Below are 14,652 nucleotides of genomic sequence, written 5' to 3'. Positions count from 1 at the left end.
AGTTAGTGACCGAAATGGGTGAGAAACCAATGCTGGATCCCAGAAAGCTAAACATTTCTGAAAAGTAGACAAAAATCTGAATTCAGCAAGGGTCATTTGTGTAGATCCTACAAGTGTTTCCTACAGAAAATAACAGCTGAAATAAAAAAATATTGAAATTAAGGTGAAAAAACAGACATTTTTCCCCACGTTTTACTCTGTAACTTTTTCCTGCGATGTCAGATGATTTAAAGCAATATACCATTACGTCCGCTGGACTGTTCTGGTTGCGGGGATATATAGGGCTTGTAGGTTCATCAAGAACCCTAGGTACCCAGAGCAAATAAATGAGCTGCACCTTGCAATGGGTTTTCATTCTATACCGGGTATACAGCAATTCATTTGCTGAAATATAAAAAGTGAAAAATAGGTATCAAGAAAACCTTTGTATTTCCAAAATGGCCACAAGATACGGAGTTGAGAAGCAGTGGTTATTTGCACATCTCTGAATTCCGGGGTGCCCATACTAGCATGTGAATTACAGAGCATTTCTCAAATAGACGTCTTTTTTACACACTGTCTTACATTTGGAAGGAAAAAATGTAGAGAAAGACAAGGGGCAATAACACTTGTTTTGCTATTCTGTGTTCTCCCACGATTCCCGATAAAAATGGTACCTCACTTGCGTGGATAGGCCTAGCACCCGTGACAGGAAATGCCCCAAAACACAACGTGGACACATCACATTTTCCCAAAGAAAACAGAGCTGTTTTCTGCAAAGTGCCTAGCTGTGGATTTTAGCCTCTAGCTCAGCCTGCGCAGTTTTGTAAACTAGACACCTAGGGTAATGCAAGATAGGGTGACTTGTGGGGCTCTGGCCAGGTTATGTTACCCAGAATCCTTTGCACACCTCAAAATTTGGCCCAAAAACACTTTTTCCTCTCATTTCGGTGACAGAAAGGTCTGGAATCTGAGAGGAGCCACACATTTCCTTCCACCCATCGTTCCCGCAAGTCTCCCTAAAAAAATGGTACCTCACTTGTGTGGGTAGGCCCAGCACCCACGAAAGGAAATGGCCCAAAACACAACGAGGACACATCACATTTTTTCACAGAAAACAGAGTTGTTTTTTACAAAGTGCCTACCTGGGGATTGTGGCCTCTAGCTCAGCAGGCATCTGGGGAAACCTAGCAAACCGGCGTATTTTTGAAAACTAGACACCTAGGGGAATCCGAAGTGGGGCTCTGACCAGGTTCTGTTACCCAGAATCCTTTGCAAACATCAAAATTTGGCCCAAAAAATACTTTTTCCTCTCATTTCGGTGACAGAAAGTTCTGGAATCTGAGAGGAGCCACAAATTTCCTTCCACCCAGCGTTCCCCCAAGTCTCCCAATAAAAATGGTACCTCACTTGTGTGGGTAGGCCTAGCGCCCATGAAAGGAAATGGCCCAAAACACAACGTGAACACATCACATTTTTTCACAGAAAACAGAGGTGTTTTTTAGAAAGTGCCTACCTGTGGATTGTGGCCTCTAGCTCAGCGGCACCTAGGGAAACCTAGCAAATCAGTACATTTTTGAAAACTAGACTCCTAAAGGAATCCAAGATATGGTGACTTGTGGGGCTCTGACCAGGTTCTGTTACCCAGAATCCTTTGCAAACATCAAAATTTGACCAAAAAAACACATTTTCCTCCCATTTCGGTGACAGAAAGTTCTGTAATCAGAGAGGAGCCACAAATTTCCTTCCACCCAGTGTTCCCCCAAGTCTCCCGATAAAAATGGTACCTTACTTTTGTGGGTGGGCCTACTGCCCGCGAAAGGAAATGCCCCAAAACTCTATCGGGACACATCAAAATTATCAAATACAAAACTACCTGTTTTTGCAGAGGGGCACCACCGTTTTTGGTCCTGGGCTCAGCAGCCTTCTAGTGAAACCTACCAAACCCAGACATTTCTGAAAACTAGACACCCGAGGGAGTCCAGTGAGGTGTGACTTGCGTGGATCCCCCAATGTTTTCTTACCCAGAATCCTCAACAAACCTCAAATTTAGCTAAAAGTATCACATTTTTCCCACATTTCTGTGTGGGATCACTGCACTGGGACACATTTCATATGACCCAAAGTTCCTCTCAGTCTCCTGGTAAAAATGATACTTCATTTGTGTAGGTGGGCCAAGTGCTTGTGAAAGGGAACAGCCAAAAACATGTTGATATTGAGGGGGGAAAAAAGGGGGTCCAAAAGGGCAGTTTGCAAAAAAAACATTTTTAGGCTGACAAGTGCAGCAGAATTTTTATCGGTATAGATTAGACAATGCTGGGTGGTATGAATTTTGTGGATTCCTGCAGATTCCGGAAGGTTCCATCACAAAAACATGGGAAAAATGTGTGATTTCCAGCAAAGTTGGAGGTTTGCATGGGATTGTGGGTACAAAAATGGTGCGGGGTGCATGTGAAACACACCACCCTGGAATGACCCAGATGTTTAGTTTTCAGATGTGTCTAGGTCTCATGGATTTTTCTACATGGCAGCGTCCCAAAGTTCATAAAGTGCAGCCCTCACCATTCCAAGTGGGACGAATATGAGAGTAAGCCAAGCTCTCTTGGCCCAAATGTAAAACTAAAACCCAAAATAATCAAATGTCTTCTTGCTTGCTGTGGGATAAGATGTTTTAGAGTGTGGGGAGAGCTGAAAGACTGTTACCCCCTTCAGTTGAGGTGGGGGCGTAACCAGGCCCATACTGGTTGGTAGCCACCACCCCAATATATATTGTTTTTTTTTAATTCCCTGGCATCTAGTAGACTTTCTGCCCCCTGGGGATGTGGATCAGGGGTAATTGCCCCATCTGCCCACTGGTGGGCAGAACAACTTTGGCCCCATTTATCTGGGGTGGGGGTATGGCCATACCCCCACCCTCTTATTTTTGGAAATAAAAAAACTTCCCTGGCCTCTGGTGGGCTTTCTGCCCCCCTTGTGGGCAGATGGGCCTTCCAAAAATAGGCCCATCAACACTAATGTGCCCCCATGGGGAGTGACCCTTTCCCAAGGATCTGCCCCCTAAAGAAAACACATGCATACACACACACCAATCCCTGGTGCCTAAGTGGTTTCTGCCTCCATGGGGGCAGATTGGCCTAACAAAAATCGGCCGATCTGCCCCCAAGGGGGACAGAAATGGTCTAAATACAATTTGCCCTCCAGGGGAGTGACCCTTGACTAAGGGGTCGCTCCCCAACTCTAAAAAGCAAAACAAAAAAAAACACATTTTTTTTATTTATCCCTGGCACCTAGAGGTTTCTTCCACACCTGGGGGCAGATTGGCCTAATAACAATAGGCCAATCTGCCCCTGGGAGGGGCAGAAAAGACCTAAAATATATTTTCCCTCCTCCCCGCAGAGCGACCTTTTCCTAAGGGGTCGCTCCCCACCTCTAAAAAACAAAATAAAAACAAAAAAAACATTTTTTTTTTATCCCTGGCGTCTAGAGGCTTCTGCCCCCCCTGGGGGCAGATCAGCCTAATAACAATAGGTCGATCTGCCTTCGGGGAGGCAGAAATGGCCTAAAATATCTTTGCCACCCTGTCCCTCCACCCCTCCTCTCCCCGGGGAGCGGACCTTGCCCACAGGGTCGCTCCCCTTGTGTGACATTGGCGCAAAAAAAAAAGATCCCCGGTGCCTAGTGGTTTCTGCCCCCCTTGGGGGCAGATTGACCTAAAATCGGCCTATCTGCCCCCAAGGGGGGCAGAAATGGTCTAAATACAATTTGCCCTGAAGGGGGGCGACCCTTGCCTAATGTGTCGCTCTCCATCTCTAAAAAAACCAAAAAAAAAAAACACAAAAAATAAATGATCCCTGCCGCCTAGAGGTTTCTGCCTTTCAGGGGGGAGATCGGCCTAATAACAATAGGCCTCTCAGGCCTCCTCCACGTGATCGGAAGAGAAATTCTGAGCATTTCTCTTCCGAACGGGAGGAGGCCTTTGTGATAGTCAGCGCGCGATTGCGTGCTGACGTTACAGGTGGTTGTGGGGGGTCAGGGGGGCTGTCGGGGGTGGAAGGGGAAGGGCTTCCCCTTCCATCCCCGCTTTTGGGGGGTGGGGGTGAACGCCACAGAGGGAGCACTAGCGCTCCCTCTGGACTCTGTGCCCAGGCCGTAATGGTTACATCCTGGGCACACGAGCACTGTGCCGCAGGACGTAACCATCACATCCGCGGCACAGAAGGGGTTAAGGTCGTAGGGAGAAACTCGTGATGCCACGTTATCTCTTTCAATTGTGGCACTGTGCAATGTGGCATGTGACCATCATTTAGCGCTAACGTAATTTAACGCTAACATTTGCAATCAGTTTACCCTACAGCAGAGTGTATCTAACACATGTAAACAAAGTAAGCCTGGCTGTTCTCCTTGCTTATGGATTAATTTTATCCATTCCGATTCTCGCTACACAAGTAACTTTTGTCATGTTTTTTACATGTCCTATTGTTTCAACCTAATGTGTGATTCATTGACTCATTCTTCTGATTTGTTAGTATACCTTACCGGTACAAAATCTTTCGATTTCGCCACTGCTCACTTTTGAATGCTTATATTGCATTCCCGATAAATATTTGCAAGGATTGAGGAGACTATATTGTCCCTTGTGATTAATATTTTATAGTGAGCAATAATTGTGATTTATTTCCCCCCGATTGTATCCATGCCACTTCCCACACTCTAGTGAATTCTTTGCAGGCTTTGGGGAAACTATATTGCTCCTACTGCGAAATATTTTGTATGGTGAGTACACTTTTTCATTTATTTACCTTCTAATGTATTAATATCACGTACACTTGCAAACACCATTCATTGCCTATGCTATTTACAGAGGCGATAATTAATGCCTTTTTACATTGTTTGAGAATCATTACACATACCATGGGGTGCCGACAATGTTTAATCTCTGTCACACAGGGTGTTTCCACATGTTGTCCTGATGAAGACCTGGCTATATGAAAATATATAATGCTAATTTACTGGTCGAAACATCGGGATGTCACATTATTGAGCTTGTACTAAATTATCTCAATTGGGCAAAAATCGATGTATCAATTTTTCCCGACTTTAAAATGCTAGTATATCTGCTGTGTATTGAATTGTACCCGTATTCACTGATTTCACATTGTAGAAAGACTGCTCCCCTTCTCACCACTCATGGAGAATTTTGTATTTTGTTTATGGAGGGATGTTCAGTAGTATAGACCATATGCGATTCACCCAGAGAGTAGAATCTTCACTACCAGTGTGTGAGATATTTTGTTCAAGGCATTTACTACAAGTGTGGATTTATCACAAGTGTGAGGACATTTTTAGCCTTCAGATCAAATATACGATTGTCTTCTCAAATATACAATTCTCGTCTTAAATAAACCTACCTGAAGCATTGTATGTTTTACAATGGAGGAATATTTATAATTTTTTCAAGCAAAGCAATGCAGCAAGATACCTTGCTCTGCTACGTGAAAGAGAGAAGGCAGGAATGCGCCATAGTTCACATTATATGGTGCATTCCTGCTCTTTGCCTGCAATGTGCTGCCAAGGCTGGCGGCACCCTTGCACCATAGGCAGGATTGTTTTTGTGCAAGAGAGGATAACTTCCTGCAAAAAATAATCCTGAGAGTCATTTTTTTCCTATGTTTCCTACAGAATGTAGCACATGTAAAATAAGGTAAAAACGAGGAGAAATAAGGATTCTTTCCTCATTACTCCTTCACTAGGGAGATGTAGCATTTTGAAGCATTCCCAGGTCCACCCCTAATGGTAAATTTGGAAATATGCTTAAATATATGGGTGAATATAGAGGAAAACCCATGCTTTACCCATGTATTGCTTGCCTGTGTCAGAGTAGTGCAAACCATTTAGTTGCACTGCCTTGCGTTAGTCTATACTTACCAAGCCACCCAGGATAATGAGAGGTGGCCTTGCGTGGCTAGGTAAATATCATGCTAGTTTTTTTTATCACCTTGTGTGGCGCATCAGCTGAACAACTGCAGTAAAATGTCTGAGCGAATTGGGCCCGCTTATTGTGTCAGTTGTTCATGTGTTCACTAGGAAACAGTGTGACTGACTGAGCATGAACCAATACATGTTTGCCTGTCTTGCTATTGCTATTTAAGCTCATGGTGTGCATTAGTTCCTGCAAACTTTTATTTTAAGCATCCACTTCTATTATTTTCTATTGCAGGATGTGGCGGTTGCAGTGTTTGACCGTTTGTGATGCTGGACTTATTCCAGCTCCAAGCTGTATTTGTTATTGTAATTTTATTTGTATAGCACTAACTACCCCTGACAAGCTATCAAAGTGCTTTTTGGTGAGTAGTAGGCTACACCAGAACCCAAAATGATTAGAAGTGGATTAATATAGGAAAATATGAATTGATTTGCATGGTGGACATGTGCGTCTGTTTGTTGGATTGAATATAATAATGGAGGAACAGTTGAGGGAAGAATCGAAAAAGTGTTAATTGGGAGATCATAGTGGTAAGATGAGGTAAAGGACCGATACATGAGAGAAGAATTTAGAAGGGTTGTTTGGGAGATCATTGTAGAAAAATCAGGTTTGGGATGAGTCCGAGGGTGGAGATAGAGGGTAGATTGATGGAAGTATAGGGTGACAGCAGTCATTGTGAGATAATTTTATTTTTTTTCTTCTGCAGTAGCAGTAAGTAATAAATATATAGATACATAACTACATAGAAATGGCATGTGTATTAGGAAGATAATATATTGAATGAGTATGCCAATTTGGGTAATATGAAAAGGAGATTGTCTAAAAATTGTGTAAACAGTAGAAATCATTTTGAATTACTTGTAATCTATCCAGTATATAAAATAATGAGAAAAATAGGAGATGTATTATTGTTAATTAAAAAGCGTATGAACACAATAGGTGATTAGAAAAAGTAATATACATGATACAAAGACAGATTTAGTTAACAGTTTGTGTGGAATTCGTTTGATAAGGATGTTTAAAATGTACGATAAACATATTCTAAGATGGCCGCCGGAGTAATGTGAGTAAAAAGGAATAAGCATTTATGGAAAGGGAAGTAAGGACTAACACTGCTCGTGAACAAGGGAGCGCAGACTCCTGAAACGCGTTGGGTGTTTTATTTTTCTTTTGCCATAGTAAACTTTTGAAAAGAGGACATCGTGAAGCTAAGATGTTTCTTTCCATGCAGAAGGAAGCATTATTATATGATATATATATATATATATATATATATATATATATATATATATATATATAAAGAGAGAGAGAGACAGAGAGAGAGAGAGAGAGAGAGAGAGAGAGAGAACCTACACCATTAGGTAGTTATAGTTAGGACCATGTTTCCATAGAAAAAGCATTTTTTGATTTTCCTATATCTTTGGCGCCATCTGACGTATCTTCACAACATTTCTAAAAAAAAGTGCCCTGGTGATTCTTGTTGCACATAGAAAGTTTTGGGGTGATCCATCAAGCAGGGAATGAGAAAAGCAGAGGGATTAAAAAAAGCTGTATTTCCCATGTTAATTCCCATAGGACCTTTGAACTCGACTTCTGAACGAACTGCTGGACAGAATTTCATCTAATTTGGCAACAAATTTGCTGTTGGTACACAGAATGTGTTTGTGTTTGTTTGGTGTAAATCCAATCAGTAGTTTAGGAGAAATTAAATAAAATCTAAATCTGTATACCTCTGACAGCAAATGAGTCGTGAATATTCGCAAATTATTGTGAATGCTCCTGTGAATAGAAGCATTTTAATTGGCTGGCCAAAAGCTGACTAAAAAGCTGCAACCACCATTTTATGTTAGTGAAGTGGGTCCCATGGGCTGAAAATAGAAATGATAAGTGGTATAAGGGTCCAGGGTGGAGGTTCCTCGACCCCGTGGGATGTGATATAGGGGTGTTTGAGGGTCAAAGCATGGGTTTGAAATTATTTTTTCTTCACCATGTGTGATATTTGAGAATATTCTCAAATATCCCCGAATATTCAATATTATTCAAGAATGTTCTTGAATATTCAAGGATATTCGAGGATATGCAACAACATATTTATAAAAAAGCTTTCAGAGACTCATTTATGCACCAATTTATTCACTCATATATGCACTCAGACTCATGTGCACACTCATACACCTGCTCAGGCCCTCATGCACCCACTCAGGTCCACTCATAGACTCCCCACACACATTTTCAGACCCACTCAGACAGTCGCGCACCCACTCACAGATCCACTTACAGAGACTGGCCCTGTGGCCAAAGGCCATGCGCCTCGCAGAATTGGGTGGTTATAAAGGCTTAGCTGCAGGGCCAGGCAGCAGGCCAAGCCCTGCGGCCATCCCCCGCTGTCCACGGCCAAGGGCCGTGCACAGCGGTGGTTGGATTAACATATAAGGCATCATTACGACCCTGGTGGCCGGCGGTAAGCTGGAGGTAATACCGCCAACAGGCTAACAGTGTTCCGCCAGCTATTATGACCATGGTGCATTAGCCACGGCCATACCACCGGCCCCTCCAACATACAGCCAGGCTTCCGCCTGGCGGTCATAATCCCCACGGCAGGGGTGCAAGCACCACTGCCCTGGGGATTATGAGTCCCCAACTGCCAGTCTGTCCACGGCAGTAAACACCGCATGGAGAGGCTGGCTGTAAGGGGGACTCGGGGTGTCCCTGGGGGCCCCTGCACTGCCCATGCACTTGGCATGGGCAGTGCAGGGGACCCCAGGCATAGACCCATCAAGCACTTCACTGCCTAAATTTCGAGCTGTGAAATGAGCGACGGGTGCTGCTGCACCCGCTGTACATCAACATTGCAGCTGGCTTTAAAGGGAGCCAGAGATACCGCCAGCACTGGCGGTATACTGATGCCCACAGCTTCGGCGGTCTTTTTAAAAGACCGCCGAAGTTGTAATGAGAGCCATAGTAATCAAAATATATATTTGTCAAAAAACAATTAAATTAATTGAAACAAAATCCCAAAGGTTAAAGGGATATTATAGTTATTTAAAGCAACTATAACTTGCACCCAAAGGTAGCTATAACTTGCACATTCACATTTGCAATACAATTATTGATATGAAAACTGCGCATGGCAAGGGCACGAGTTATAGTCACCTTGGTGCACAAATTATAGTTACTTGAAATAATTCTAACTATAACTGCAGAATTTCTATGCTTTTGTATAAGTAAATTCAGAAACTAACTATAATGTACCTGTAACCTTTGTTTTTTGAAGTGAATATATATATATATATATATATATATATATATATATATATATATACAAATAGATCATACATACCTTTATTAGCGGACCTTAAGAATACCTATATATTTTAAAAATCATAGTAATTATACAGATTTGTACAAAGATATATGCATATCTAGGTATATACATAAATGTTTACATATACATGAATATGCTGCACATTAGTGTTTGAGTAGGGTGAGTAGGTAGAAAACAGCCAACTCTTGAGTGGTCTTCTGGCGATAAGTTAGTTATCAGGGGCCACTGCTTCAAAAAATGAAAACGAAATGTTTCATTGTTCATTATTGAAATACATCCAAGTTTCATTTAAGGATATGGGTTGCATTTCAAGAAGAAAAAAAAAGAAACTTTATTCAAAGGCAATCACAGATTTGGTGGTCTGCTGACCTCAGCAGGTCAGCATCCCGGTGATGGTAGGCATTCCTAATGGGTCTCAAACTACAAACAATCTCATTAATATTCAGGAGGTATGTCGATTTGCAACCCACTAGAAATTGCAAGCATGAAACAAAAAGTTTCATACATGAGGAATAGTGATTCCCAAATAGTGATTCAGATACAATCGCTTTTTGGAACTAGCTATTTTTAATTTTTATACATCTGACCCTAAAGCCCTCTTTTAAACTTCCAAAACCCCTACCTACTTCTTCTTTAAGTCCTCCTATTTAGTAGTAAGTGTTGCCCATTGTATATCCACTCCCTCATCACTCTCACATTTATTACTAAAACATGTATCCACATATAAAGAGATCTCCTTAGTCGGACCAGAAATCTTCACATTTAAAAGACAGGAAAGATTGAGGCGTAGGCCTCTTTAAATAGGTTTGTGAATAGTACTTTGTAGTGTATTTATTGGCCCTATTTTCTTCGTGAAAAAGGAACTCGAATCAGAAAGAATATTCATGTTTTGCACTTTTATTCCTTCTAGAGTAAGATTTATTTCATGTGTAGCTGACTGATTTCAGGGTTCTGAACATTGAAGGCGAGTATTTTTATTCTGTCACATTTAACTACATCTATGGTATTTTTAGTGACAATAGTTTTTGTCATGAACTTAAAAATCCTCTTTCCTTGTTGTTTTGAAAACTATTTCCCAGAGGACATAAAGGCATATCTTCTTGGGTCATGACTTAATAAAAACAGCTTTGCTGGCTCTGCCATCGATTTCATTTAGGCCTCCAAAAGAGAGAAACAATATAAAGAAGTAAAGAAAATCATACAAATTAAACTACGATCACATTCATTATAATGTATTGCTGCATGACTTCCTATAAAAGTAAATAAAGTTGCAACTTTTATTATTATTTCTAACAGCAGTTCATCTTAAAGAGAGTACCACAGACAGTCTGAAATGGAGTGTATTCCTCAACGTTAATTTCAGCAACCTGAATCACACTGTTTCAATATTTCAGAGTTTTGCCCTGTTCTCAAAGTATTAACAGTTGATAACCGTCCAAGTCTTAATTATGGCCTTGAGTTGAACACTGTAAGAAATTAGACTTTTTGATTGATAACTAACAATTCTTTGGATCTGATGCTGTTGGTTCTTGTATTCTGTAAACTAGTCTGCTAATCAGGACCTCATGCTTGTGCTCCTACCTCTAATAACTTGTTAAATTGCTTAAAAATCCTAATTGGTACATATAACTTTCTAAAAGTCCATAGTATATGGTACTTGGTGTGCTCAGGACCAGTAAATCAAACGCTGCCACGACTAAAGTGTCAATGCAAAGCATGTCTCCAGACCTTCTCACTGCAGCCTGAGTGCACAGTTGTAAAGCTACAAATGCATACTGGCACAATATATATTTTCTGAGCTTAAACCTTCTTTTTCAATACATCATCCCCAAAAGCATGCCCTAAATGCATGACAGTCAGGGTGCATGGTATTTAAAATTAGGACATGTGCACTTATGTCTTGGCAGTGAGTGTGAGAAAACGGCTGATTGTAGAGGTCCCCTAACTTTTTGCCCCCATTTTCCACTTATTGCTGGTGGTTTCCTGACTGATGGCACCCTGGGTACTGTTAACCAGTCCCAGTGACTGTGCTCTGTATAAAAGAAGTATGCAAATTAGGCTAATTATAATTGGCTATGTCAACCTACCTATATGTCCCTAGTATATGTATGGCATGTAGGTTTAGGGACACCAGCATAGGTAATGCCCCCATAGGTGAACTGCTGAGGTGCACAGTGTCATTTTAAAGGTAGGCCTGCCTTGCTGGATGTTTTTAAATGAAAGTTATATGCAAATTCGAATTTGGAGTTAAAAGTACTACCAAAGTCTCAAACTAACGTATTTTTACATATAGGTCACCCCTAAGGTGTTCGCCATGTTCCCCTAGGGTGGAGCGCCATGTAACTATAAGCAGGGACCTTATACAAATTGTTTTATAAGCGCTGGTGAGGTAAAACAGCTAAATTAATGTTTCCCTCACTGTAGTGAATGGCTTCCATGGGTAACATGGGGACACTTTATTTTAATTAACAAAGTCGCTATAAGAGACAAATACCTTGTGTTTTGCATCAAATTAATTGTTATAATAAATCCCACAACTTGCTGGATTCAATAATACTATTGCAGGTAAAGAGTTTTAAAACTCTACCCAAAAGTTGCCAACTTCAGCTCTGTAGTGCCCTTCTCTGATTGGCCAGCCTCTGGCAGCCTGGCCTGGCTCTCTTGATGAGGTGTGAAGTGGCCTGGGCTGAACACAAAGGATGTGTCTGGGGGAGGAGATCTGCCTCAGCAGACGGTGAAGCAGGATGGGGACAGAACAGCCAAACTGATCTTTCTTCAAAGGCAGGGAAGGACATTTAGAACAGCTCAGGACCTCTCACATTTCCTGCAACCTCGGACAATTAGGGGCCCTCTTGATTTGATTAGGACAGGGGGTTGTTTAGGATTATTTTTAGCCACACCAGTGTGTAGGATCAGCCAGATCTATTCTCCAAACATTACTTTCAGCCATTTTGGATTTTTAGGTCGAGCGTTAGTGTTTGGCCTTCTGTATACTACAGTATACAATAGAGTGAGTTCCAGCATTTTGATTTGTTAGTTGCAGTGCCCTTCAAAAACCCTTGCTTGCTAGTGGTCAATTCTGCCTCTTTGTCCTGCCTTTTTTCACTTTGGGAGCAGCACAAAGTACTATGTAATTACAATATGTCCTGTTTATCTCTTCTGTAAGGGACTTTTTTTTGGCATTTGCCTGTTTCATCTCAACAGTGTGGGTGCTTGTTCAGTCCCTCCTCCCCACCAGCTCCCGCTGTAAACAGAAACCAACATCAGAGGGGGGCTTTTCCAGGGCCAGCTCTCCCACGCTCTCTTTATTTTCAGTCTGTGTGGCAAGAAAAGTACACACAGCAATTTACAATGCTAGGAGCATTAACTCGAGCAAACAGAAGAGCATTGCATTCCCCCATCCCACCCCCAGCTTTGTAAATTCCTAACCGGACTTTTCTTTTCACTCAAATGAAAAAAAAACGCAGTGCGATCGCGCTGCATTTTTTTTCTTTTCATTTGTGTGGCAATAAAAGTCCGGTTAAGAGTTTGCAACGGTAATAGCTCTAATTCAAGTAAATGTGTGACCCTTTGTATTCAAAATGCTTGTTAAATGCTCTGTGTTACGTCTGATTGTCTCATCTTCACAGGCTGCAGCAGCCCCTCCCCAACCTAGCACGACTATCAGACGGCCCCTCTCACACACTCAATTACACTGGACAACCCTGACCTGACACAGCATATGCTGCGCCTCCTTGGACCCCTTCTTAGGGCATGACAAGGAGAAGTCACCATTCTCCCCTCCCAATGATGATTAGTTGCTGCTATGCAGGAGTTCTCTCGTTATCCCACTGAGTTGCGACACCTCCATTCACTCTGGCCGGGATAATTATCTCTTCTACACTACCTTAACAAATCCAGAAAGTAATGGGATGCCAAGCCCTATTCTTGCACTTTTTTCACTTAATGGAGAGGCTCTGTCACATCTGCAACATATTCGCCATGCCTTACAGGCAGAGGGTGGCCAGTCTTTTCTTTACTTTTGTCAAACCAGGGTCCCACAGAAAGTATGTAGGAGTTGTTGAAAAAATCTGATCTTTCATCATGGAATCCTCTCTCAAACAACATGCAAAATAATACCCCTTCTTACAATACAAGTGAAACTGAAAGAGACAGAGGTCTGTAGTTTAATGCTTAGGGCGCAACAGAGAGTAATGTGCTCTCTGCTGGGATATTTTCCTATGTTGAACAGGTTTTATTCTGCACACGCCCTGCTCACCCATTCTTTCTGTGGTCGATAAGTGGATCATTCAGTTAATGACACCTCTTACAGTGCCATGAAATGACAGAAAATGCTTTGGAATGCTTTTACAACAACTCAAATTGTACGCACCATTCCTCTTTTTATTCCCTGTTTCTGGAATGCTCTGCTTTTGGACTCTGTTACTCTAGTGTCTGCAACTCATTTTATTCTTTCACACTGAATACATCATCGTCCTTTTATCACATTTCCAACACGCTATGCTGATTTTTTCCATTTGGTTGCCAATAGTGGGTCCAAGCACTATTTCTTGGGGGCTAAGGCTTATTCATGGCACAAGTCTTAAAGAAAATAAGTGGGGGGACTGACCAAGTTAGACACTATGCAAGTGACATCACAGCACATGACGCCACAGCGTGAGAAATCACACCTGGAATCATAGGTAGTGGCATCACAACCCATGATCTGACAGGAAATGACATCACAAGAAGTAGGGTCTGGTCTTAAGACTTCACGCATATCCTTACAGCAAGAAAGCAAAGCCTTAGCTAGAGATCCCTTTGCCCGTCGTGGAGCAAATGTTTTCTTCAGCTTGGGCTGAGTGTAAAGTGCAGAATAATTGCAAGTTTTCCTTTGGAACGTGTGTATTTTAGTGTTATTGCTTTTCATTTTTATTTCTTTTTTTAAGACAGGAAAAAAAAGAGTGCAGGAAATAAAAAGTGGAAAATGAAATTAGCGAGGAAGCTGTGTAATTGAGCTAAGACGTGCAGCACATAGTGTCTGCGAGAGACAAAATGCCTACAGCACCTGGTATTCTCAGGCAGTCTCCCATCCAAGTACTAACCAGGCCCAACCCTGCTTAGTTTCTGAGATTGGGCGCATTCAGGGTGGTATGACCATAGGCAGGAAAAGCTGCAATTTCAGCTCTCTTCTGCTCACCAAGCCCACCTCCCGGAGCCTGCTGCTCTTAATCGCACCTGCACAGGCTCCCCTGGGGAAGTCATACATGCGCTCACTGCCGGAGGCCCAATGCCCCAACCCACATGGAACACCATTTTTCGGGTCGAGCCTGCGTCACATAAGCTTGCACATGCGTTTCGCTTGCGAGACGCATTAGTAGTTAGA

The 14,652-nt window shown here is 42.1% G+C and overlaps 1 pseudogene; it reads right to left on the bottom strand.

Annotated features, from left to right (window-relative positions):
• Positions 1-14,322: 14,322 nt before the first annotated feature.
• On the bottom strand, positions 14,323-14,431 carry LOC138260625 (5S ribosomal RNA; annotated as a pseudogene).
• Positions 14,432-14,652: the final 221 nt, after the last annotated feature.

Source organism: Pleurodeles waltl, chromosome 9, assembly GCF_031143425.1.
Source record: "Pleurodeles waltl isolate 20211129_DDA chromosome 9, aPleWal1.hap1.20221129, whole genome shotgun sequence".
Classification (NCBI taxonomy): Eukaryota; Metazoa; Chordata; class Amphibia; order Caudata; family Salamandridae; genus Pleurodeles; species Pleurodeles waltl.
Note: the sequence above shows the minus strand (reverse complement) of the source record. Positions and strands in the feature narration are given on the sequence as shown.